This window comes from Tauraco erythrolophus, chromosome 4 (assembly GCF_009769465.1).
Source record: "Tauraco erythrolophus isolate bTauEry1 chromosome 4, bTauEry1.pri, whole genome shotgun sequence".
NCBI classification, from domain to species: Eukaryota; Metazoa; Chordata; class Aves; order Musophagiformes; family Musophagidae; genus Tauraco; species Tauraco erythrolophus.
This window is the reverse complement of record NC_141468.1, coordinates 3,986,736-4,010,916: the sequence shown is the minus strand read 5'-3', so window position 1 is coordinate 4,010,916 and position 24,181 is coordinate 3,986,736. Positions and strand designations below refer to the sequence as shown.

Sequence of the window (24,181 nt, the reverse complement as noted above, 5' to 3'; positions counted from 1 at the left end):
TCTTCAAAATCTCTTCTACAAAAAGATTCTGCCTTCTGGGACACTCAGACTGCTTAGGAGTACAGATCATTCCTCTTGTTTTACTCACTCTGTCCCTCTCCTGCCCTTGCTACAGGGATATTAAATCATATCCCTCAAACTGTCACTCTTCCCTACCACATACAGCAAGTGAATTTACACAGTACTGGACAGGCACTATAAGATAACTATTTTACTTACTTCTCCTTCTGTACTTAAATAAATAAAGTTCTATGAAACAGAGTAAGGCATAACTGACTCATTTTTAATTCTGAGTCATCCTGAATCTGTGGATTCCTGTGTCAGACAGACTATCTGTACTCTGAAGAAGGTATCGGAATATGGCAATTTCTAACCAACTTGAGAATCACAAAATTCACCAAGCTGGCAGCAGTAACTGGTCACCATTTTCATTTTATACTGAAAAATGGAAGTCAGGTTCTCTCTGTTGAATATTGAGTTTTGAACGAACAGAGTGGGTAAGGTAAGTCACACTGTTTCACACGAGATAAAAGCAGGGAAAGTCCCTTCCTGGCTTGTCCTGTTAGAACTACAGACCTTGAACTTGGAGAAAAAAAAAAAAAATCCTCTTGACAGCAGTAAGAGATTAGCACAAACTCCTTCACGCAGGCCTGAGCGAGAGGTTGTACAACAACACACAAACCACATCCTAAACATGCACCAGTTCTGCTCCTGATTCCAGGAGGCAAAACTCGTCACCTTTTTCTCACACTTCCACTTTATTCTGTTCTAATATTCTGCAAAACCAAATACATCAGGTTTACGTAATAACTTCCAGCATGCCATTTAGCGCATGGGATTGGAGTTTAACTCCTTAAGGATGCGTTTATGATTCCTAGCAAAATAAATGCATTCCAGGAGCCTGGAATACTAGCACTTCTGTGGAAATTATCACAAGACGTATTCAGCACAGTGTTGCTGAATCTTTTAATTTTATGAGAATACTCCAACTGCTCAGCATTTTTCTTAAAATTCTTGTTCCCAGAATTACCACGTTACGTAATAACCTCAGATGCCAATAATGAAACATTTTCTAGTCTCCAAGGTAGCACAGAAATGCCTGAAATTTGTCTGACATTCCTCCCCTCTCCAAAAAAACCCAGAAGACACGTAAGAGGAACTCTAAATGTTATTTATAAAGTCTCAGTAATTATGAATTATTGAAATACTAGTGGCTTAATTGTGCCTGAACACTTGGTCAGGAATGTTGTCAACAGTCTCCGTGCATTCCTGTCAGGTCTTCTTTACGGAGAGAAAGAAAAAAAAATAATACTGTTTTTCATCACAGTTTTCCAACCTTTTTAAGATTACAAGTACCTGATGTTGTCACTAAAGTAAGTATCTATGGCTTTAATGAAACACGTTAATTAAACTAAGATGTCTCCTTCTGAGATCACTGCACCAACCACTGTCAGATCAGCGTGCAGAATAAAATCAGCAGGAGCTCTTCCACATGAATGATGGCAACAAACAGCTCTGCCAATTTACTGCTTCAAGCTCATTATGACCCTGGCCCAAAACAACTTTCAGGAAAGGAGTAGCTGGGAGACTTAACATTTTTCCTTAGCAAATGTCTACGTAAAACATAAAAAGGAGGCACCTTAACTATCTGTTCACAATTAACAAACATGTTTATATGGTCCACAATTTTTTTCAAATACACAAGTAGATTTTAAATGATTAACACACACACGCTAAAAACTCCAAATCCTGTGTAGCACATATATTTGTGTCTTGAAGTTATTCTAAGTGAACAACAGAAGTAAAGACGGTGAACTTATGGCTGCAATTGTGAAAGCTACCAGATAAGCCAGATGTCCAATCTAGTATCCAACCTTCTTGAGCTGCTTACAAAAGTTTCCCTTATGACTCTACTTGCTATAGGTGAAACACTGGGCACCAAGTCACCTGTGCATGCCCCAACATTAGGACACACACACAAAAAAAAAAAAAACCACAACAAACTGGAGATGGCCCCCTTTCTGACACTGAGGGCAAGTGTCACTGCATACCCTACATCCACACATCTGATCTGTCTTTGCCTGCAGCACATCCCCACCAGCAACAGACCTGGCCACCTGCTGTCCTCAAACCATACTCTGCTTAGGAAAACATTGGTTGTCCAAGCCGTGTCAATGAGGATGTTGAAGGTGAATAGTGTGGATGACCACAGGACACTTCAAACCCACTACACCCTGCTTAGTGTACTAGTACAGGCACAGCTTGTTTCCACATTAAGCACCAACAAGGTAGCAGCGATCTACGACCCGACAAAAAGGGTAAATGACCAAAAAAAGGCCGATTCTGCCATGAAGCCCGAAATGATACTCCCAGTGGACTGGACAGCACACATAGAATCATAGAATGGTTTGGGTTGGAAGGGACCTCAAAGATCATCTAGTTCCAACTCCCCTGCCGTGGGCAGGGACACCCTCCACTACACCAGGTTGCCCAAAGCCTCATCCAACCTGGCCTTGAACACTTCCAGGGATGGGGCAGCCACAACTTCTCTGGGCAACCTGTGCCAGTGCCTCACCAACCTCACAGTGAAAAATTTCTTCCTCAGATCTAATCTAAATCTCCCCTCTTTCAGTTTAAAGCCATTGCTCCTTGTCCTATCACTACACGCCCTTGTAAAAAGCCCCTCTCCAGCTTTACTGTAGCCCCCTTTAAGTACTGGAAGGCTGCTATAAGATCACCCTGGAGCCTTCTCTTCTCCAGGCTGAACAGCCCCAACTCTCTCAGCCTGTCTCCATAGCAGAGGTGCTCCAGCCCTCGGATCATCTTCGTGGCTTCCTCTGGACCCACTCCAGCAGCATCATGTCCTTCTTGTGTTGGGGACATGCAGCCTTTAAAGCATTTTCTGCAACAGCAGTTTAATTGTCTGCTCACCAAATACCTTCCCAGGCACTGGAATTGTAGAAGTTTCTTTTCCCTCATTCTCAGCCTCTTCGTCCTGATTTCAGACCCTAAGCCTCCAAAATGTTTTGCACAGCCATGTGGTACAACTGAACGTAGGTCCTTTTCTGGATTCGAAAGGGCTCCAAAATGGATCCCTCTGCAGAATTAAGACCTCGAATTGCAGCTCTGTTCATTTATATTTTAATACAGTTTGTGCATTAGTATTACAGTAGCATATGGCAGTGTGTATTTTTTTTAAGTTGGAAGAGCTTCAAGGAGGAGAAGCAGTATGATTCTAGAAAACTGCTTATATACCAAAGCGAGCTTTTTTTCAAGTGAGTTACACCTAAGTCTTTAGGATGCTAATCCTCTTCTACCAACACAAATAGCCCTCCACAGCAAGCACAAAGTTTCCTTTGCACAATTATCTTTAGACTGCTTTTTATGGCAGAACACCAAGAAATAACAACGATGAAGGAAGCCTAAGTTCTCTGTTTAGAACAGCAATAACAACAGGAGTAGATCTTACTTCTTGCTGTTTGAAATTCTTCCAGCAATTAAGAGACTGGATAAACCCAGTGATGAGTGGTCTTCCTCAGGGGTCTGTACTGGGGCCGGTGCTGTTTAACATGTTTGTCGGCGACATGGACAGCAGGATCGAGTGCACCCTCAGCAAGTTTGCAGGTGAGACCAAGTTGTGTGGTGGTGTGGACGCGCTGGAGGGAAGGGATGCCATCCAGAGGGACCTTGACAGGCTGGAGAGGTGGGCCTGTGAGAACCTCATGAAGTTCAACAAGGCCAAGTGCAAGGTCCTGCACATGGGTGGGGGCAATCCCAAGCACAAGTACAGGCTGGGCGGAGAATGGATTGAGAGCAGCCCTGAGGAAAAGGACTTGGGAGTGCTGGTGGATGAGAAGCTCAACATGAGCTGGCACCATGCGCTGGCAGCCCAGAAAGCAAATCATATCCTGGGCTGTATCAAAAGAAGTGTGGGCAGCAGGTCAAGTGAGGTGATTCTGCCCCTCTACTCAGTTCTCGTGCGACCCCACCTAGAATACTGTCTTCAGCTCTGGGGTCTCCAACACAAGAAGGACATGTAGCTGCTGGAGCAGGTCCAGAGGAGGGCCATGAAGACGATCTGAGGGCTGGAGCACCTCTGCTATGGAGACAGGCTGAGAGAGTTGGGGCTGTTCAGCCTGCAGAAGAGAAGGCTCCGGGGTGATCTTACAGCAGTCTTCCAGTACCTGAAGGAGGCCTACAGGAATGCTGGAGAGGGACTTTTTACAAGGGCGTGTAGTGATAGGACATGGGGCAATGGATTTAAACTGAAAGAGGGCAGATTTAGATTAGATGCAAGGAAGAAATTTTTTACATTGAGGGTGGTGAGGCACTGAGAGAAGGTTGCCCAGAGAAGCTGTAGATGCCCCATCCCTGGAAGTGTTCAAGGCCAGGTTGGATGAGGCTTTGGGCAACCTGGTGTAGTGGAGGGTGTCCCTGCCCACGGCAGGGGAGTTGGAACTAGATGATCTTTGAGGTCCCTTCCAATCCAAATCGTTCTATGATTCTATGATTATTGCAGCTGGATTAGATGGCTACCACCTTTCATGATGCAAGTTTGGTGAGATGAAACTGTCAACTCCAGAGGAACCAGAGCTCTGAAGATCCACAGAGATGGTATTTCCATTACAAACCTAAAAAGGAATTACTGTAAACAAGACACATATTGTATCACTGCCAACACCTCAGCAGAATTCCAAATCCTACGTCAAGTGTCTAAAATAAAAAATACTAGACACATCATTCCTGACAACACCTTAAGACTCTACAGAATGTGAAAATAAACAATTTGAAGGAAATAAACTCTCTGAATAAACACAAACCTGATTATTCACTGATTGCTGAGTAGTCCTGCCTCATACTTAAACGAGAGTGCGGAGTATTTTTTTTTTTTCAGATGTCAATAATAACAACAAATCCTTATTCTTGATTTCAGTGAGACTTCTGCCTGAGAAGGACTAAGGGATCATTTCCTTGAGAATCGTGAGAAGTGCTCAACAACTGAACAAGCTACTATATCCCAAAAAAGGTGAAAAATCCCCCTGCAAATTATACGTGAACCCTCGTTTCAAAACAGTTAAGCCAAGTACTCTGTACAGCCCTCATCTGTGGAACAGACAACTCTGAGTGAGTATCCTCCAAAACCACAAAAATTTTGTGTTAATTTTTCTTAATTCTTGGCAAGCATTAACTGAAAACACCCCTCATCATCTCCATCCTGACACCATTCCTGAGCATTTATATTCAATCTATGCTTATTTGATGGGAACCAGTTAACAATGTGCTCTCAGCGTCCTTCAATCCTCCAGAAAATATTCTTTCACCAAATTAACATAACAACAAGAGGTCAGGGAACACCACTGTTGAAGCAAACACCTGCTTTCAGCCCCAGCCTTGGCATCGTTCAGTGGGCAGAAGAGCATTTCAAACCTGCTAGAAACTGAGATCAGCTACCATTCAGCTGAAATAAAACCCAGCACTACATTATGTAATCTACAGTTTTTAGACCAGTCTGCATTCTCGCAGAGCTCAAAACTGAGGAAGCTACAGACAGAACAAAAGGGAACAGAAAAGGTTCATTAATCTCAGCCCAAAGGCTGCTTACGAGCCCGTATCTGCACGCTTACGCAGTCCTGTCCATTCACCCACACAAACCTGAGCTCCAGCACGCGTTCTCGTAACGGTGAAGGTAAAGCACCACAAAATTTCCAGCGAGTCAGATCAGTCATTTGGATGAACAATCGCTAACAACTAATATGCTAAAAGATACACTCAAAATTATTTGGGTTTTGGGGTTTTTTTGGTAGTGTATGAATAACTCCAGACTGACACAAACTCATCTTAAAAACTCAAAAACAGTTCACATTGCCACTGACCATACAGAACAATCAGAAAGTGGTAACACAAAAACTAAATCTGACCTTTAAGGATAGATTCATCTCACCCAATTTCTTCTGTTGAAAATGTCGGGGTTTTCCTCATTCGTTCAAGCTCTTTCTACAACCACTGGAGATGGGTACTTCCAAGTAACAACTGAGCCCACTGATCCCATCCTGTCACAGCTATCTTACACTAGTGGAAGAACTGTTCTCTGGCAACACTTGTCTCTCCACAACTTTGAAGAAAATGTCTGGTTTGTAGAGGGCTACAGTTAAGCACTGCAAAAAAAATCACAGTTTACACAGAGCACTGGCTGGTCATCAATGGATCTGAGGGCTGTGGGCAACTCTGCCATCTCACACCTCCAGCCACACAATTGTGTCAATTCTGTGTCAATACTGAAATGGAAATACACATTGCTAGAAAGGCAAGCAGTATCTAATCACATCTGCAGGTTGCAAACTTTTCATTTATTTATTTACTTTTTAAAAAGAATGAGGAAAAAGAGGTCACACTACCAACCACTCAAGACACACCAAGCTGTTCCTCACAATAAACATCACCTTTACATTACATTTAATTTTAAATTCCACTCTCATTTTACCCTTTCAGGTCACGCACAAAACTACACCTTCACTTCACCCAAAGAGACACTGCAAATCTTCTCCTTGCTTTTCACCATGCCACAGTGATCCAGATCGCTCTTTCTCAAGCACCTTCAATGACTGACAACAACTCTGTGCAAGTGAAAACGCTCACCAGCAGTTCAGAAGACTGAAATACCAAGGTGAGATTCCAGTCACTCAACTTCAAATGTCTACAATGGGTCTACAAGCATTCTGGGTGTCCAATCCCCCCACTACAGCCACTGGACAGCTACTGAGCCAGAGGAATGTCGGCAGCAACTCATCTGAACACATGGAGACACCTACAGCACAGTCGACCAAACCGCTCTTTAACTTCACTGGCTGAGGAACCATCCATTTTAAGTCTGGTGCCATTTTGTACAATATTCCAGCAGGATGAGAGCCACAACTCCATATGGAAAAATTTTCCAGCAGGACCCACGTCACACCGTCTGACTGACTTGAGTATCCCAAAGTGCACGGAAGTTCATGAAGCTCATACCCTCTTCCTTCCAATGAAAGCACAGTAAGAAAGAAAAGACATAAAATCAAGTTCAGCAGAAGAGAGAGGCTTCCCAGTTCCAGCTTGACGTGGAAGATAACATCACAGCTCCATGAAGGTAGCTGACAGTTACCAGTAACAAACGCCACTTCTTGAGATTCAGGTGGCCAAATTGTAGGATTTCAAAAAGACAGATAAATTTGCAATATTGTCCATGTGATACACCACATTTTTAAGACACCACTAATTAACACTTCTTCAACAACTCTGAGATCCCACAACAGGAGCAAGGCTTGACCCAGTCCTTAACTGCGCATAGGACCTTCTCTGCTGAAGACTGACTGCATTACTGATTCAATGCACTCAAGTTCAGTACCTGAAGCATTGGGTTTCTCTATTTTTAGTTATGCAACTAAAAAAAAAACCCTGCTTGAGCAGGGGAGTTGGATGAGATGACCTTTGTGAGGTCCCTGCTAACCTCAAGCATTCTGTGATTAAGAAAAAAGGAAGCTTCTTTAAAGAAAACTAAGAAGAACACGCAAAGAGATGAATGTTTCTAGGGGCTGACAGGTTGTTAAAGATCCCATATTGCATATCGAAGAACAGGGTAAGTGTAACTTCAAAAAAAAAAAAAAAAGCAAGCATAAGAAAGCATGCCCTTCAAAAAAGTGAAGGCATACGAGGATGGCAGGAAAAATAAAAACTTTAGCAAACTACATGCAAATGTTTTGTATTTCAAGCTAAAAAAATATTGAAAACTGATGTGCTAGGAGAAAATTTTATCAAATACTCCAGAAGGATGAAGCTTATCAGAAAGGCTGTTGGGCCAATAGGTGATAAAAAGGTAAAAGGCATGCTCAACAGACAAAGCCATGGGGAGTGGGAAAAACCTCAGAATTACTTCTTTGTCACATGAAAATCCAAATGAATTCACTGTTCAGTATGTAACAGTTTAGGGAACTTCCAGCACTGGAAACTGCCTGCAAAGCGGAAAAGGAATGAGGATACTCTCCAGTCAGCTGAGAACCATTAATTGACAAAGCCCACCAGTAATTCCATAGCCAGGAGCACCTGCACTCAGTCACATTTTTAAGGAAACAGAAATATTAAAAATGCCAACTGATGGACTGCAATATGCAGGTCACACTGAAGAAGCTCTGATTAATTGAATACTGGGAGTCCTCGAAAATTACCAACTTCTCTAAAAGCTCTTGAAGAAAACTCAACTGTAGTGCAGTAAGGAGGAAGGTCTTATTAACCAACAGTTAACTACCATGCTAAGAACACACCTGTTTACACACACACACAAAAAAGTAGACTCCTGTACAGATGTGTAGTTGGACCGCCCTCATTTAACTTAACAAAAAATTAGGCCGAAAAGGATACGATGTGAGGTCACAGGTCTATTAAAGATAAAACATTCAGGGTATCAAAGCAGTTATAGAATCATAGAATCATAGAATCATAGAATCGTTAGGGCTGGAAGGGACCTTCAAAGGTCATCTAGTCCAACCCCCCTGCAAGGAACAGGGATATCTCCAACTAGATCAGGTTGCTCAGGGCCTCATCCAACCGGGCCTTGAACGTCTCCAGGGATGGAGCATCCACCACCTCTCTGGGCAACCTGTTCCAGTGTTCTACAACTCTCATGGTAAAAAATTTTTTCCTAATATCCAACCTGAATCTACCTCCCTCTATTTTAAAACCATTACCCCTTGTCCTATCAAAAGACTGTTATCCCCAGTCCTTTCTTCCAACTAGTTATCATACAGTGGGACTGGGAGAGAAAATAGAAAACGAAATTCAACCAGATTAACGCAAAGACCCTGCGTTTGGAAAAAAATGGCTAACTGCACACAGAAAATGACAGGTTACAAATGAGTTTTCCCTGATTAGGAAAGACCTTGAAGTCAATGTAGATAGCCTTATGAAAACATAATTTTCACAGGGGCTGATATAGGAGCAGTGAAAAAGCAAGTAGAATTTCAGGAGTAATTAGGAAGGGAACAGAGACCGCAACAGGGAGCAGCAGCGCGACTCTGTGACACTGTGTTCATCTGCAGCACGTTCCTATCCTGAACTCGGCACGCTCTTTTGGTCTCCCCATCCCAGACAGGGGTAACACACCAGTGTACCCAGCAGTGGAGAGGAGACTGAGAGAGCAGCTTGCACACGACGAGAGATGAAGTGGAGCAAGATTGCTCAGCCTGCAAAAGAAAGGACTGCAGAGAGATCAGACAGGGGTACGCAGAAGCACTACGCGAGCAAGAGACAGGACATGTTTGGGGAACAGCCCAGGGGAAAGGGGCCTGGTGGACAGCAGGATGGCCATGAGCCAGCAATGTGCCCTGGTGGCCAGGAAGGCCAATGGCATCCTGGGGTGTATGAGAAGGGGTGTGGTGAGTAGGTCAAGAGAGGTTCTCCTCCCCCTCTACTCTGCCCTGGTGAGGCTGCATCTGGAATATTGTGTCCAGTTCTGGGCCCCTCAGTTCAAGAAGGACAAGGAACTGCTTGAGAGAGTCCAGCACAGGGCCACGAAGATGGTGAAGGGAGTGGAGCATCTCCCTTCTGAGGAAAGGCTGAGGGAGCTGGGTCTCTTTAGCTTGGAGAAGAGGAGACTGAGGGGGGACCTCATTAATGTTTATAAATATGGAAAGGGTGACTGCCATGAGGATGGAGCCAGGCTCTTCTCACTGACATCCAATGATAGGACAAGGGGAAATGGATATAAGCTGGAACATAGGAGGTTCCGCTTAAAACATGAGGAAGAACTTCTTCCCAGTAAGGGTGACAGAACACTGGAACAGGCTGCCCAGAGAGGTTGTGGAGTCTCCTTCTCTGGAGATGTTCCAAACCCGCCTGGACGCGTTCTTGTGTGATCTGATCTAGGTGGTCCTGCTCCGGCAGGGGGATTGGACTAGATGATCCTTTGAGGTCCCTTCCAATCCCTGACATTCTGTGATTGCACAAACACTTTGAAAGAAGTAGCCTTTTTCACAAGGTGAACACATAACCTATGTAATTCACAGCCCCAGGACATCAGGAATAACAAAACAGGTTCACATTAGACAAATTCATGGAAGCCAGCATGGAGCTGTGATACAGCCAACGGCTCAGGACTCCCCAACTGCAGGTTGCTGGAAGTACGCGTGACTGTGCCGTGGGAAGCAGGACTACATTCCCTGTTCCTGCAAACTTCCCTAAGCTGCGGCTACAGGCTACCATCAGAAAAACAGTTTTATGTTACAGGTCTTTTTTATCTGACCCAGTTTTCTTAATACCACATTAGCCATTTGCTATATTAGAAAACAAGAACAAGTAACAGTTCTCCTGATCCGGTGTAGAAAATTACCTCAGCATCTAAAACCAGTGTGTATTTATGAGCGTGGAGATTTATTCAATTGCTTAATTTCCCTTATTCAACACTATTTTCTATACACTGGTAACGCAGAGAGTGATAAACCATTAAGTTTCGTCCAAGTTGCTTTCAAAAATAAAAACTCCGGAAATGAAAAATGCGATGCTGGGAACAAAATGGGTCTGGCCCTTTCAAACATTAAAGCAACCATCCTCAATCATCCAAAAAAGGTGAATCGCTTCCCCACCAGATCTTTTTGAAAGGTGAATTTACAAATACGCAGCTGGTGAAGAATGACACTATCTTATGTACAAAATTATCCGTTCCTACAAAGATTTTTACGATGACTTTTTTCCCAGTGTACCAAAACAACACTGAAATTCCAACAAATTCAACTGTGCCACGTGCAAAAGCGGGCATACCCACTTCTGCTTTTGGTAGGACTCGGTGCAATTTCAGCTCTTCTTTCCACGGGGATCTGTGCTGGGATCTGTTCCCAGCACTCTTCAATGAATTCATAAATGACATGAAAAGGGCTCAACAGTGAGATGACAACATCTGTTGATGATACGAAGTTATTCACAGTAGCAAAGACACTAAATGAGTAAGAAAAACTGAAAAAGGACTGCACACAGATTATTGACTGGACGATAATACGTATCAATGAAATTCAGTAGTGAAATTCATGAAGTCTCTCAATGAAATTAAGAGTTAAGTAGGGTAACTGGGGGTGGGGAAAGGGAAAGTGGCCTTAACTTCATGTATAGGTTGACAGTCTTTGAACCGACAATAACACTTGGAGCATGCTGAGGTCTAGAAAACTGTGATTGTCATGGAAATAGTAGACATGGATGAGTTAATTTATGTCTCTCCCAGTACAAGAAGTGGATTTTAAATGGAGCCCAGGTTCAACACTTAACAGAAGAATATGGCTCCTCACTCACTGTGTTAGTTAAGCTGTGGAACCACGGAGCATTACTTCCCAATACTTCTCACGGCTTGGAAGGGAGATTTAAGGAATTCCAAAGACAAGTTCAGTAAACAACAAAAAAAACCCACCACAAACAAAAAAAGACATCCAGCTCAGTCTACAGACGTCCGGAGACTGAGGAGCATGCTGGAGAAGATCCTACATTCTCATTCTGTTCCTGTGCTTCCCAGTTACCCACCTCTGGCCACTGCTGGAGACAAAACACTGCTCTGGATGGGTGTAGGAGAACAGCTGCTCTTTTAGTCTCTCCAGAAGCCATTTTGTCTAGCACAGGTAAAATGTCCCAAAGATCTGTGCAGTGCTAGCACCAATTCCTTGGCTGTTACAAATACCCAAATGTTCACTGCGGACAGCAATTTAAAGCCACACTCCACCTCTCTACCAAATATGATTCTGCAATTCTAAAAATCTTTCTTTCATTTTTTAATAGCAGGAAGAAAAAAAGATACACAACTTAACACGAGGAATTCAAATCACAAAGGGGAAGCTGGAAATACCTCTTAATGCAAACAACTCTACTGCTATAAAAACATTTTATTAGTTATTTCGTTGATTCCAAAGAGAGATGAACTGGTCTTAGAATGACGACAAAGTGGACTGATCTCCCTTCTCTGTTCCAGACTCCTTGCATAATTTGTCAGGGAGAATCATCAGAACTACACTGGAAAAGCATATCCAAAACACACAGCAGTAAGAGCTGTCGGGGAAAAAAGGATCTCATGACTAAGCATGAAAATTTGCAAAATCATGAAAACTGCAATGCTGATTTGATCCCCATAAACCATTCACCCACCCAAGAACAGCAAAACAGTTCTCTCATTCCAAAAGGGAACACTGTGATTGCTGTCACTGTAACTGCTCTTGCAGCAGTGGCTGGTCACCCAAAAGGCTATGCACAATACATTGGAATACAATGCTTTTTACTGGAGTTTCACATTTTTATACTGGTACTGAGAGGCAAAAGTAGTGTCCTGTACTGATGCATCCAGGAAACGGTCATCATCACTTTGGGGCAGGTGATTTTAACTCTTCTGATCTCTAAGGAGCCAGAGAGCAAAGAGACAGTCCTAAAAACCTTCAGATACACACCTCAGATAGCGTCCCAGTGACTGACATTCCCAGAGATTATTCTTGTTCTCTGGGAAGATGAAAATCTTTTCTACAACATCTTAATGAGATGCTTGATATATCTGCCCAGCCAGATACACCTCAAAACCTGCAGAGATGTAGGGATCATGTCTCCAAAATAAAGCCTAGGCAAAAGGGTCCATTCGTTATTTGAGTTCCATCTTCCAAGAGCCAGAAGGTGACTTTCTGCTTATTGCTCTTTCCCTACACTTCCTCTACATTTTTACTCTAGGACCCTCTGGCTAGAACGAAAAACTCCCTTTGAAAAATCTCAACCTGAAAAATTACCTGGATTTCCAAGCAACAAGAGGAAAGTGTTATTTATTCCATGAAACAGTCCTCTTTACCTAACAAAATTAATGGATATTTTAATGACACTTTTAGGCTACTACACCGTAATTTACTTTTTTGATACAGTTGTTCTGATGATACAGAAATAGCGGAAAAATGGAATCACTGTATCAAAATAATCTTTAAGAGAATTACCATATCACTATTTCCCTTTTTTTTTTCTTTCAAAAGGACATGAAACTATTCCAACATGAAGCATAACATAAATCTTCCGTTACAGAAAGCAGAGTACAAAGAGAATTTTACTTTTTATGGGTGCATATAGCACTAATTAACAGTCAAGGCTGCAAAACCAAGTTCTATATTGCCATGTACTGAATCACTTTAAGAAATTAAAATTATTGAATAAACCACCGCTCCTAAGTTTCTACTCTCCTTCAGTCCTCCAAAACATCTCAGGGATAAAGATTATTAAAACACAGGTTACAGAAACCCATTCTGCCTAGTCACTTGATTTGCTTTCACACAGTCCAGCTCCCTAAATTTAGCATACATATTTTTATTTCTATTAGAAACTATGTTAACAAACTCCACTTGGCTCTCCAGTATCCTTGATACTGAACCACAGGCTTGTATATGAAGTCTGGAAAAACTGCCAGGGTCAAATGCCCGAGTTAGGAAAAGGTGGATTAAGTAATTGGGTTGTACCAGTAATCAAGTGCAACTCCACTCAGCATGGGAAGCTCTGGATTGGGAATGAAACATGGAGAAAAAACGAGTCCATGAGTTTCACAGATAAATACATCTAATTACGCAATTAAAGTTTCTGAAATGTTAAGACATCCAGGCTAAATTAGTGGGCCAGGCTGAACCATCAATAGTAAGCAAGAGGTTCCTTTCTAGAGGCAAGTCATCCCGTTCCAGGGTCTGAAATAGGTACCTTCAGGGAGCTGATCATCCTACCTGCTCTTCATCACCTGCTAAGTTTCACGAGAAGAATATCATCCACAGTATTTGAGGTAAATAAAACAGAACAACTGAGGTACTTGCATGTGTTTAGTATGTTTGCTAAGGGTATCCAAGCTGAAACTTCTCTGTGGACACTGCTGGGAATCCTGCACTGCTTCACGTGATTGCTACCTAGCTATTACACTGGTCTGACACAAACACAGACATACACTCCTTTGCAACTAACGTTTCCATCTTTGAGTTACTTCATGCTTCTTGAACAGCAAAAGATTTCCATCTACACACACCAACTACCCTTACTCTACTTGCACCGTGTCTCCATTTTGTGTCGTCTTCACTACATTTGGTGCAGATACTTTGCCAGCACACTCCTTTCACATGGGAAAGCAGTATTTGTCTCCAAAAACCTTTTCCCTAGCTCTATAGTGAAAGGATCTGAACAGCCTGAAGAATTACTTCAAAAAGAAAATCAATTTGGCAGTTAAGCCGTGATGACAATGAACCAGTGAACTGGAAATCAAGTATTAGGGTTGAAAACTGCAGTTGTACTTAGTTGGTACCTGCAAGTATTAGCTTCTGAAATTCCATAACGGCTGTAAAATGTAACAGTAATTACTGGATAGGTTCTGTTCGCATTCCCTCAAATCACAAAGCTGCCATCACACAATCCTTATTTCTTTTTAGACTCACCGTACCTAAAAACAATGATCCTCTTGTGCTGTGGAAAGGATGGAATGTGAAATCCCATTCACATCCCAACAGAATCCCACAAACATTTTGGCAGTAAAAATTTATTATGTAAAGCCCAGATGGCATCCCAAATATTTCTACTTCAAAATTTAGGAATCATTTTTTTGCTTAAAATAAGCTACACAAAAGCATCGTGCCTAAAATTAACTACACAAAAGCATCAAACTAGGTAACCAGACTTAACTGAACAGTTATTTGGACTATGAGAAGAACGTGAATGTGGCTTTCTCCATTTAACTTCATTGTCAGAAATGAATAATATTTTTCTGTTCAAATATATGTGAATGACTGGCAGAGAAAGAAGACATAATAAGCAGATCCATCCAGTAACATATTATACTTTGAGAAGAACTTTTCCAGTTATCTAGAGCCAACAGCTTTACCGTAAGCTTCTGCAGCAACATTTTAAACTTTCAGAACCGAAATTGCTATTTTTGTTATTCTAACAGAGTTCTTTTGCTTACCTTTTGGTTTCTCCACTATGCAATGTCAGCTCTGAATCTGGGAATGTGGTCTTCAAAATGGTTTTAGCTGCCGCTTCCCCAAAGAAGCTAAACCTGATTATCAGTTCAGTTCCAACATCAATTTAATCGCCGCATACCCTTTAAGCTTTGGGATAAAGATCGATCCTGGATTTTTTGACTGTCATTTTGCAGTGAGCCTACTCCTACATTCCTTTTATATCTATCACTTCGCTGAATGCCAAAGAAATCTCAGTGTACTTGGCATGAAGGCTGCACTTCCTATATTTATGCTCCCACTAATGTATGCTCCATTTTAGTCCTTACTAGCTTAAAATCATCTGTGAGAAAAGACAGGATAAAGCACAAAACAGTCCATGCAACTGTTTTACTGATAAGAAATATTGTTCACCCACGTTGCCTTTCCATCACCATTTTTCTCCTGGATTTTCTGTTTAAATACACCCAAAAAATTAACATAGAAGGATCCACAGTAATTTTCTTAAGCAAACAGTACACAGTCATATTAGGATTGTTGCTCCTACTCAAACTTTCAGTACCTCCAGAAAATAAATCAGGACTTTTTAATCGTACTACCTTAACTTTGCTGGCAGAAACGCATTTGACTCTTCAAGACAGACGAAAAGGAAGCGAAGTGCCCTCTCCAGGCAAGAATTCCTTATATCTGGCACACTAACACTTCATCCTTTTTAATTATTCCACAGGTGGTTGCCTTGGAAACTGCCAAGTAGCTCTTGGATTTGAGGGATCCAGCATGAGAAAGTAACAAGCCTTTGTAGCCACGGCATTCGGATCCGCGTTGGCTGCAGCAACAGGGTAACAGATCGGTCGGGAAAACCTGAAAGAGACGGTTGAAATTAACTGAGGTTAATTATATTGCTCAATTCTTCCAAAATAAAACACAATGAACGCCGACAGCCCCGTAACTCTGGATATTTCTTCACAGAAACGCTGCTTGTGTGGCTTCCCAGCACAGCACTGGATTTCACCTTCGGGAGGACAGCACTGAAATGTTGATGCCGAAGGAGCTCACGAGTTCAGCTTTCAAGATCAAGCAATATGAGATATTCCTCAGCTTCAGAGACCTTCCTAAGCGTCTGGTCAAACCACCTGAAATTCAGTGCTATTGTTTGTCTTTGAGTAAAAATAGAGTAACTATAAATAGCTCTCATCACGAATGCTGAATCACTGTATTTTGTATCATACAGCAAATTGTTTCAGTCTTCATTTAGCTTTTAAAACTAGGGACGTTTTGTTTGCTTAAAACCCAATTAAAAGCCTAGAAAAGCATCTCATCCTGTATTCACATAGCTTGTCTAAAATTACAGAAAATTTTCCTTGCCCTCTCTGATTTTCTGGTTTCTCATTATTTTGAAAGCTGTTTGTGCTTAAAAAAAAAAAATCAAAATCAAAACAAACAAACAAAAATATCAAAACCAAACCAAAGCAAAAACTAATTACATCTTCTGTCACTGGTCAAAGTTATTACTTTCAATTAAAAAAAATAATCTTTTTTCTTTGTTTTCTCATGTTCAATTAGTTAACAAAAAAGAGGTTAACAGTAAGCCTTAGAAAAATAATTTTCACTAAAATGATCTGTGATGCAAACGGCCACTCCTGAGCCAAAGGCTGTCTCACGAAAGGCAGGGAGGATCTATTAATATGTCCAAGCCAACGACAATTTCTCAAGACCTTACTCAAATATATATATATATTTTTTGATTTGCAGTATTAACAAATTCCCTGGCAGGACCTCACGTAAGACAGCCCTATGGAGCTGGATTTGCCTGCACCCTTCCATAACGAGACACCTAAAAGCTGCAAGAATGTTCGTTATTTCCAGAGCGGAGTTAAACTAGAGTAAATACATATTTATTTCACAGAAAAAAAAATAAGAAAGGGAAGTAACAGAAATGAAAGGGTTTATGAACAACCTCCTCAGTGCTCGCTTTCTCCTTCTAGGGCAGACCCTCACCTTCAGGCTTGCTCTCAGCCTGGCACCACCTTTGGTCCGGAGGGAAAACAACCACTTACATGTCCATCCCTACCCATTTCACAGTCCTCCCACCTCTACCGCTCCCGGTCCTCTCCTCTAGCTCTCTGCTCCCAACTCCGCTCCTGACGGTCACTTCCAAAGTCACAGCAAATCTCAGAACTACTTAGAACTCACCCTCTAACTTACTGAATAACCACCGAATCGTACCGCCACCTGCCCCTCTTTCTTGCCTTCTTGAATCACTTGCTTGATTGAAAATCAGACTAGGAAACACTTTTCCTTCTCTCCCTTCTTCCTTTCCTCATCCAGTCCCCTCCAAGGACAAAGCATGTTTAAGTAGTCCTACACAGGCTGTCTCCTTCCTGGTAGGGTCTTTAGTTTCTCCTTGCTTCCTCCTGCACATCCGTTTCACTCAAATAACCTGCCCCTTTATGAGCAAGGTTTCTGAAAGATGAGCTGACAATAACGGGCTTTTTTCCCCCCGCCATTCCCTAACAGCTCCAGAAGTGAGACCCATCTAATAATTTCTGGATGTAATATAGGATGAACTTGAGTTTTCTCAACTCCTCTTTCCCACCAGCCCAGGATACATTACCTCCCATCCTCTGGGAGACACAACCTGCCTCCCTTCCAGTCCATCAGGTTTAGTTTGTTTTACATCTTGTAGGGATTCTCCCTGCAGAAGCAGCATGCTAAGACACCATGGAATACCGAGAGCATTTTCTCTGTTCCTCCTCTTCGCAGTTACAGGTATCATCTCCTGCATATCCTGTTAATGCAGAAGAAAATCCTTCTCTTTGCCAATTCCTTAGAGTGTCTCTGACAGACTGAGTCTTCAAAGCCTCAAAATGACCCTTTTATCACCAATGGCTACGTTCCTTCTGAGGAAACGCACATTTTTTCTTCCCTGTCTCAAGTATCCTGACATTACTCTCAAGGACATCACACTCTGTACTCATCATCTCATTTCGTTGCTTCTCACTGGGCAGACAGAAGAACTTTATCTACAATGTCAACTCGAAGTGTTAATCTGTCATTGTTCCAGACCAAATCTGGTACATGACCAACTCCCCAGTGTTAGCCCTTTTAACTCACAGAGATGTTTCCAAAAACAGGGCATGCAGTGCTCAACAGGTGCTAACACCTTCCATTTTCATTTGCCTGATCCTCAGAGCAGTATCATCCTGATATTTTTCAAAGCTGTGTTGCTACCTTGATTTAAATCCCACAGCCATCCAAAGATCTCTCTCAATAAGTTGACTTCTAGAGTCTTCACCTCTAGTAAGTGATGGAGCTACCGCATCTTTTCCCTGTCCTCATCATCCCAGAGCAAATAAATCATTTCAAAGGCTGTAAGAGAGGTCTTGCTAGCCTTTTTTTTTTTTTTAAGTATTTTGGAAATCTCTGTAAGATGTATTTATGTTAAATATATTCATTTTAACACGTACTCTTCAGATACTGTTTCTGTGAGCAACCCTAGCTGTGTAGTGGCTTATCTTTGCTGTGTTCCTTCAGCTCAAGCTCCTTAATCCCAGTTCAGTCTCTGCCTCTCTAGTGATCTGACTGGGTTCTTGGGCTCCTGGACTGTCTTGCTGCTCCCTATATATAAAAGTCATGCATTGGAGCCATGAGATGAATCCAACGCCTGACTTCGATTCCTTTTAGGTTCTGTAACGTTCATCCCTCTCAGGTGCTACAAGCACATCTAGATCAACACAGAGCTCCACCAGTTGAGTTTTTGGCCAACCCTTTGAAGAAAGGGATGTCACACTCTCTGCAGCTCTTTTCTAGACCTGAGGGGAATGTTTCCATGCTACTGTCTCTTCAAAACATAAAATAAAGTCTTCTGCCTTGGTCTTCAGAGGACTTTGCTCACTTCCAGCTTCAGTGCCTGAGCCCATGGCTGCCTTCAGATTCACATCTTGTCTCTAACACCACAGTTACAAGGCACTGAGTCATCAAGTGCTTGAAGCTGCCTGCATTCTTCCTCAGAGCGACAACCATCAAACACTGAAAGCACTGTAAGCTACAGAGTTTGGTGTTATTAAAAAAATACATAAAACATGGAACTCTTGAACAGCAAAACTAAAAGCAAGATGAACAGAACACTTTTAAGTAACTCCCCTAGTCCACTATGGTTTTGGTTTTTTCCAGGTTTGCTCTCAATCCGTTAACAATCTAATTTTGCATAATCCCTGTGCATCCCTGAAGGAAAGACTGTTTCCACGTTTGAGCATTTACTGAGACTGTTCCTTTTCTCCTCCTCAGTCTCCATTCCTGATGTAGGCTCCTTTCTGACCAGTCTATCCCGTCCTCTGAAAAGCTGCCCCTCTGAAACATGCTCAGATGCTCTCAGGGAACACAAAATCTCCCTCCTACCAGAGACATGCACCTGATGGAGAATAGAGCAACCAGGACAGCACTCGCAGGAACCCTCCTCCCACTGTAGTCAGCAAAGACCCAAGTAATTCCAATGCCATTTGTGATGCATCCTACATGGAGGTTTTCAGAAAGGACCACGGAAGGTCAGATTGCCAGAAACGTAATGAACAACATCTGAGTTCTTAATTCCATTTTTCCCTCTATGGAAATCCCTGTTTAGTCAGGGAGGTATGTTCAAGCTGCGACCATGCTTCTTAGTGCAAAGTTCTTTGGTCTGTTCCTGGTTTCACCCACTGCTGATTTAAAAGGTTTGGAAAACTTGATGACCAGTAATTTTAAAACTGTGGCTTCTCTAGTTAAAATTTCTTTTCTCTTAAGAAAATTATATTCAAAACATGCACAAAACTGATACACAGCCACAACTGCATTCCTTAATGAACTAGAAAGGTGATATCTTCTTGATAATCGTACTTTTAGCATCTTAAGGGGGCACAGAGATGACTTTTACCAAGTATAACACTTCCTTTTATGTTTTGCATGTGTAAAAGTAAATACATTGTAGATCATGTATACAACAGCACAGAGGCACTGTAGTGAGAGTAAGCCTCACTGCCCTCTTGGGAAAATGAAGTTAAAGCCTCCCACTGACTCCAACAGCATTTAAGTAAAGCTCCAGAAACAATTCATCACTGAGATTCTTCCTAAAAAAAAAAAAAAAAAGTCTATTTCAGCACTGCTTACTGATCATCCCTTCTTATATCCTTTATTTTCCACCTGAAAACAAGTTAAATGGTATTTTAGTAAGATGTGTCAAGCTTGGCTACCTTTTTTTGAGAAAGCTTGTCAATAATTTTGTATGTTTTACTATTTGAAATATAATAAGGGAAAAATAGCAGCAATCTTCTGAACTCTTTTCTGGCTGGCACGAATTCCATCTTTTCACGCAGATTTCTGAAGAAAGACCCTATATTGTGCAGAAAATTATCTGCTCTTTACTGTGGTGGTGTTTCAAGGTTTACTTTCAGGTGTTCAGTAAATAAAATGGCATCTTTCTCTTCCATTATTTTTAAGAACAAATATCTAAATCAGACTGCAAAGCCTTCTTTAAACTATCCCACCTCTAGCAAAGATCATCGTAACTTTGCTATTTTACAGCTTTACCAGGCTAATACAGATCTGCACAATGAATACTGAAACAAAGACAAAAAGAACAGAAGACACCCCTTTCTGTCTTCAATAACAAGCTAAAGTGAGAGTTTTAAATGAGAAATATGGGAATTTCCCCTATAAAAATCACAGGTGGCTAGAAAATTTTCAGTGAAGCAAGTTCTTCACAGATTCAACAAGAAAAATTATACAAAGTAGATGTAAAAGGAATGATTGGGACATAAGACACTTCGCCCAGGACATGACTGCTCAAGAACACGTCAACCAGAAACCGTACGAAGGGAAATGAGAAGACAGGTAACAAAGCTGGGAGGCTCAGTCAAGTGGAAACAAAGACAGCTGAAGAAGAGGTGCAGCAGTAGAACATCCTTCGGACCACTGTGGCTGGGAAGCTTCAAGGAGCTTCATCTAAGCCCAAAATCAGACTGTGACTTTAAGGAAGTTTGCCAGTGTACACTCAACTCATCATCAGCCAGACCTCAAGTGAAGTGGTTTCCACGCTCTCCGTCTCAGTGGTAGCAACAGCTCTGGCAAACTAAGCTGTTAGGAGCTCCTGAGCAAAAAGGGAGGATAAAGAACAGAGTCCTCATGCAAAACACACCTCCTACAACTGTGTTTATCAGTTCTCATGTGTAATATGTACCAGCTACAATCTGTAAAGATGAACTCCACGAAATAATACATAATCAGATTATCCAAAAGCAAATCCATCTCAAAAGAAGAGGGAATCATTTTTAGTCTTAAGTAAATGTAGGTTTTGCACTGTGCTGCCAGAAGAGACATGGAACCAGTATGTTGAATAGTACGAAATAGTGACTATATGCTTCATCCATGCAGCGCTGTTGCCTAAACAATACTGGAATCTTTTGGGAGGAAAATACAGCATAATTTCATGTAACAACTTTCACTGTAGTAAGAGTCACTGATAAACACAAGGAAAAAAAAGTATTTTGACAGCACTAAACATCAGTCAACACTTTCAGCAGTATCTGGAAGAGATTTTCTTCCTCATATAGAGAAAAACATCAGTATGTGATGCCCCAGAAGACTGGTACGTATTCTGACTTTCTAGCTGATAGCTACACATGCATGCACAGGGACAAACGTCACTGTGCTCTGTGGTGACAGCATAGCTTTGGAGCCATTCCCTAGCCCACAGTGGATAATCTTGCATTTCTGGGCTTGACTTGTCCCTGGGATCTCGCTCTTCAGAGCTCCATCTCTCTCCCTCTGTATCTCGGAAAACCGCACCCTTCCTCAGACTACAGAGGAAGACTAGGCAACTAGCGTAAGGCACGTCTCCATTTCAGATTTGTAAAGGTTTATGATACTCTGCCCTTACTGAAAAGCATGACAGGGTATTCAGAACACGAGAGCTGGCACAGAGACTGCCTGCCAAGCGATCTCAGAAGAGACAAACATTCAGTGAAGAGAAAACAACATTTTATTTACTGTGAAGTTTGCTTGTTTTAGTATCAGATATTGTTCAACAGCTAGGTCTTAAGATATCCCCATTACCTAATATATATGAATTTGTACCTTTAAGATTGAGTTTATTTTTTGAAAAAAACATTTACTAAGCACAGTCATCACATAATGGGGAATTTCCACCTTCAACCTGCTAACACTAATTTGCTTCATATAAGCCCTCTAGTAAAACAGTTCAAAGTCTTTTTGCTTTGATTATTAGTTGTCAATTACTACAACACAGACACTAAAAATTTATCAGCAAAGTAAACATTACTATCTTGACAATGCTTGCTCCTGCACAGCTTTTGCTAAATCAAATAACTACATTTTTTATTCCAGTGTTCTGATGTACACCTGGTTGTGAGGTTGATGTTAACACCATGAGGACCAACCCACAGATGCACAGACACGCTGCTGGCTGCAGAGCCACACGAGCCACCATTAGAACATCATTATTGCTAGCAGAAAATGGCCAAGAACCAACTGTTGCAAGTAACTCCACAGTTTCACCATCTGCTGCGGGACAGCCACCACAACAGGCAGCTTCACTGGTTTCTCATCCCTGACTGTTCATTCCCATCCCTGCTCCATCTCCTTGTTTGTAACTGCACCCTTCACACAGTTGTCCTATGAACGAGGTCTTGGTACTGACCCTGGACAAATCTGATTTTGCTGGTTTTGCTGGTTCTGCAATGGGTTCACTGTACAGCTGTAGAAGATCAAGCCAGGACCAGGGGCCAGAGCCCTGGCCACGCCAGCTGGCATCAAAGCAGGAACAAGCAACTGGGGGAAGCTGATTGCTTCTTTCAGCAGCTCAGTTGGTTTATGCCAGCTTAAAATTCCCATAAAACTACAGAAAACTAGAAACTAGACATATTCAAGTTAGAAATGCAGTAAAACATGACAAGAAAGAAGAAAGCACAGACTGTTTAACCAATAGAACAAATTACTAAAAGAGATCGTTGAAATCTTCATTTCTAAGTAACTTCAAAGAACGACAGCATGCCTTTCTGAAAAAGATTTTCAACAAATGCCTGCTAATTTTTCAGTCAAACATGAGCTACTGAGCTCAAAACAGGGAGTAACAGTTACACATAATGACCTGCAATACCCTAAATGTCAGACTAAATTATCTCACAGCTCCTTCTGCCTTGTAACTTTGAAACATATATATATATATATTTTAGTTCTCTCCTTGGTTGTGTCAGATCAGCATGCTTTAACAGTTGGAAGCAATAGAGTCAAATTTAATGATATCCCTGCTTGGAACACGTCCAGGGGTTGAATCAGATTTGTTCGTGTAGAAACAAGAAGCTCTAACATTTGATCTGGAATTCGTACCTCGTTAGAAGGGAATCAGCAGAAGTCTCACTTGTTCCTGCTACCAAGCTGGCGGTGAGGGAGAAGGAGCCATGCTGTGCTAGAACTGGTTATCGACCTCGTCAAAACCCTCAGCTGTGAACGCAGAGAATGATAATTTTGCCTGCCACAAGCAGACAGCCTCAGCGAGCAGCAGTCTTCACATTCAAAAGCACTAAGTAGGAGGGTCAAATTGGGAATCTTGGCTTTCAGCATCTTTCTTCATGCTTCAGTATGTTATGGGTGAAGGAAGATGCTTTCTCTCTGCCTCAGTAACTGTGTAGTATTTCATCCCTGGCAAAAAAAAAAAAAAAAAAAACCTAAAAATTTACAAGACGTGTAGCACTTGGCAGCATTTCATAACTGCTGAGTGACTAAGATGAGCTCATTTAACACAATTTCCAAATAAATACATTGTTTTATATATCTAAGCCTATACATTCTGCAAGGCAATGAAAAAAGGAAGAGGAAGAGATGATACAGTGCACGACCTGAAGACTGTGGCCTGCTGCCAGTGCCCACACATACTCATTCTCTCTTTTTCAGCCTCTGTCATATACACACAGCCCCTGGAAAAAGAACAATCCACTCAGGGCAAGTAGGAGCATTTTTCTAGTGCTGCCAACTTCTGCCAAAACTCTATTTTCATTTTAAAACAAAGATTACACTCATTTAACCACAAGAAAGTTAACTTATGTACCAACATCTGTCAGAGACGCAGAAATGCAGCAAGCAATTACAGGGCAGGGAACCAGGATTTTTAAATTCTCTCCTGCTTTCTGTTTGACCAGTGCCTTTCAGCAAAGAGGAATTAATCAAGATCGCTGCAAACT

At 41.8% G+C, this 24,181-nt stretch overlaps 1 long non-coding RNA gene across 3 annotated transcripts in view; it reads right to left on the bottom strand.

Moving 5' to 3' along the window:
- LOC147528812 (uncharacterized) overlaps nucleotides 1–23,633 on the bottom strand; it is a 95,604-nt gene extending 71,971 nt beyond the window's left edge. For all 3 annotated transcript variants that reach the window (XR_015222109.1, XR_015222110.1, XR_015222108.1), the window contains exons 1-2: nucleotides 23,331–23,633; nucleotides 15,548–15,812 (exon numbers count right to left, since the gene is read on the bottom strand). This is a non-coding gene — a long non-coding RNA (uncharacterized LOC147528812). The remainder of the gene's footprint in view (nucleotides 1–15,547; nucleotides 15,813–23,330) is intronic.
- Nucleotides 23,634–24,181: the final 548 nt, after the last annotated feature.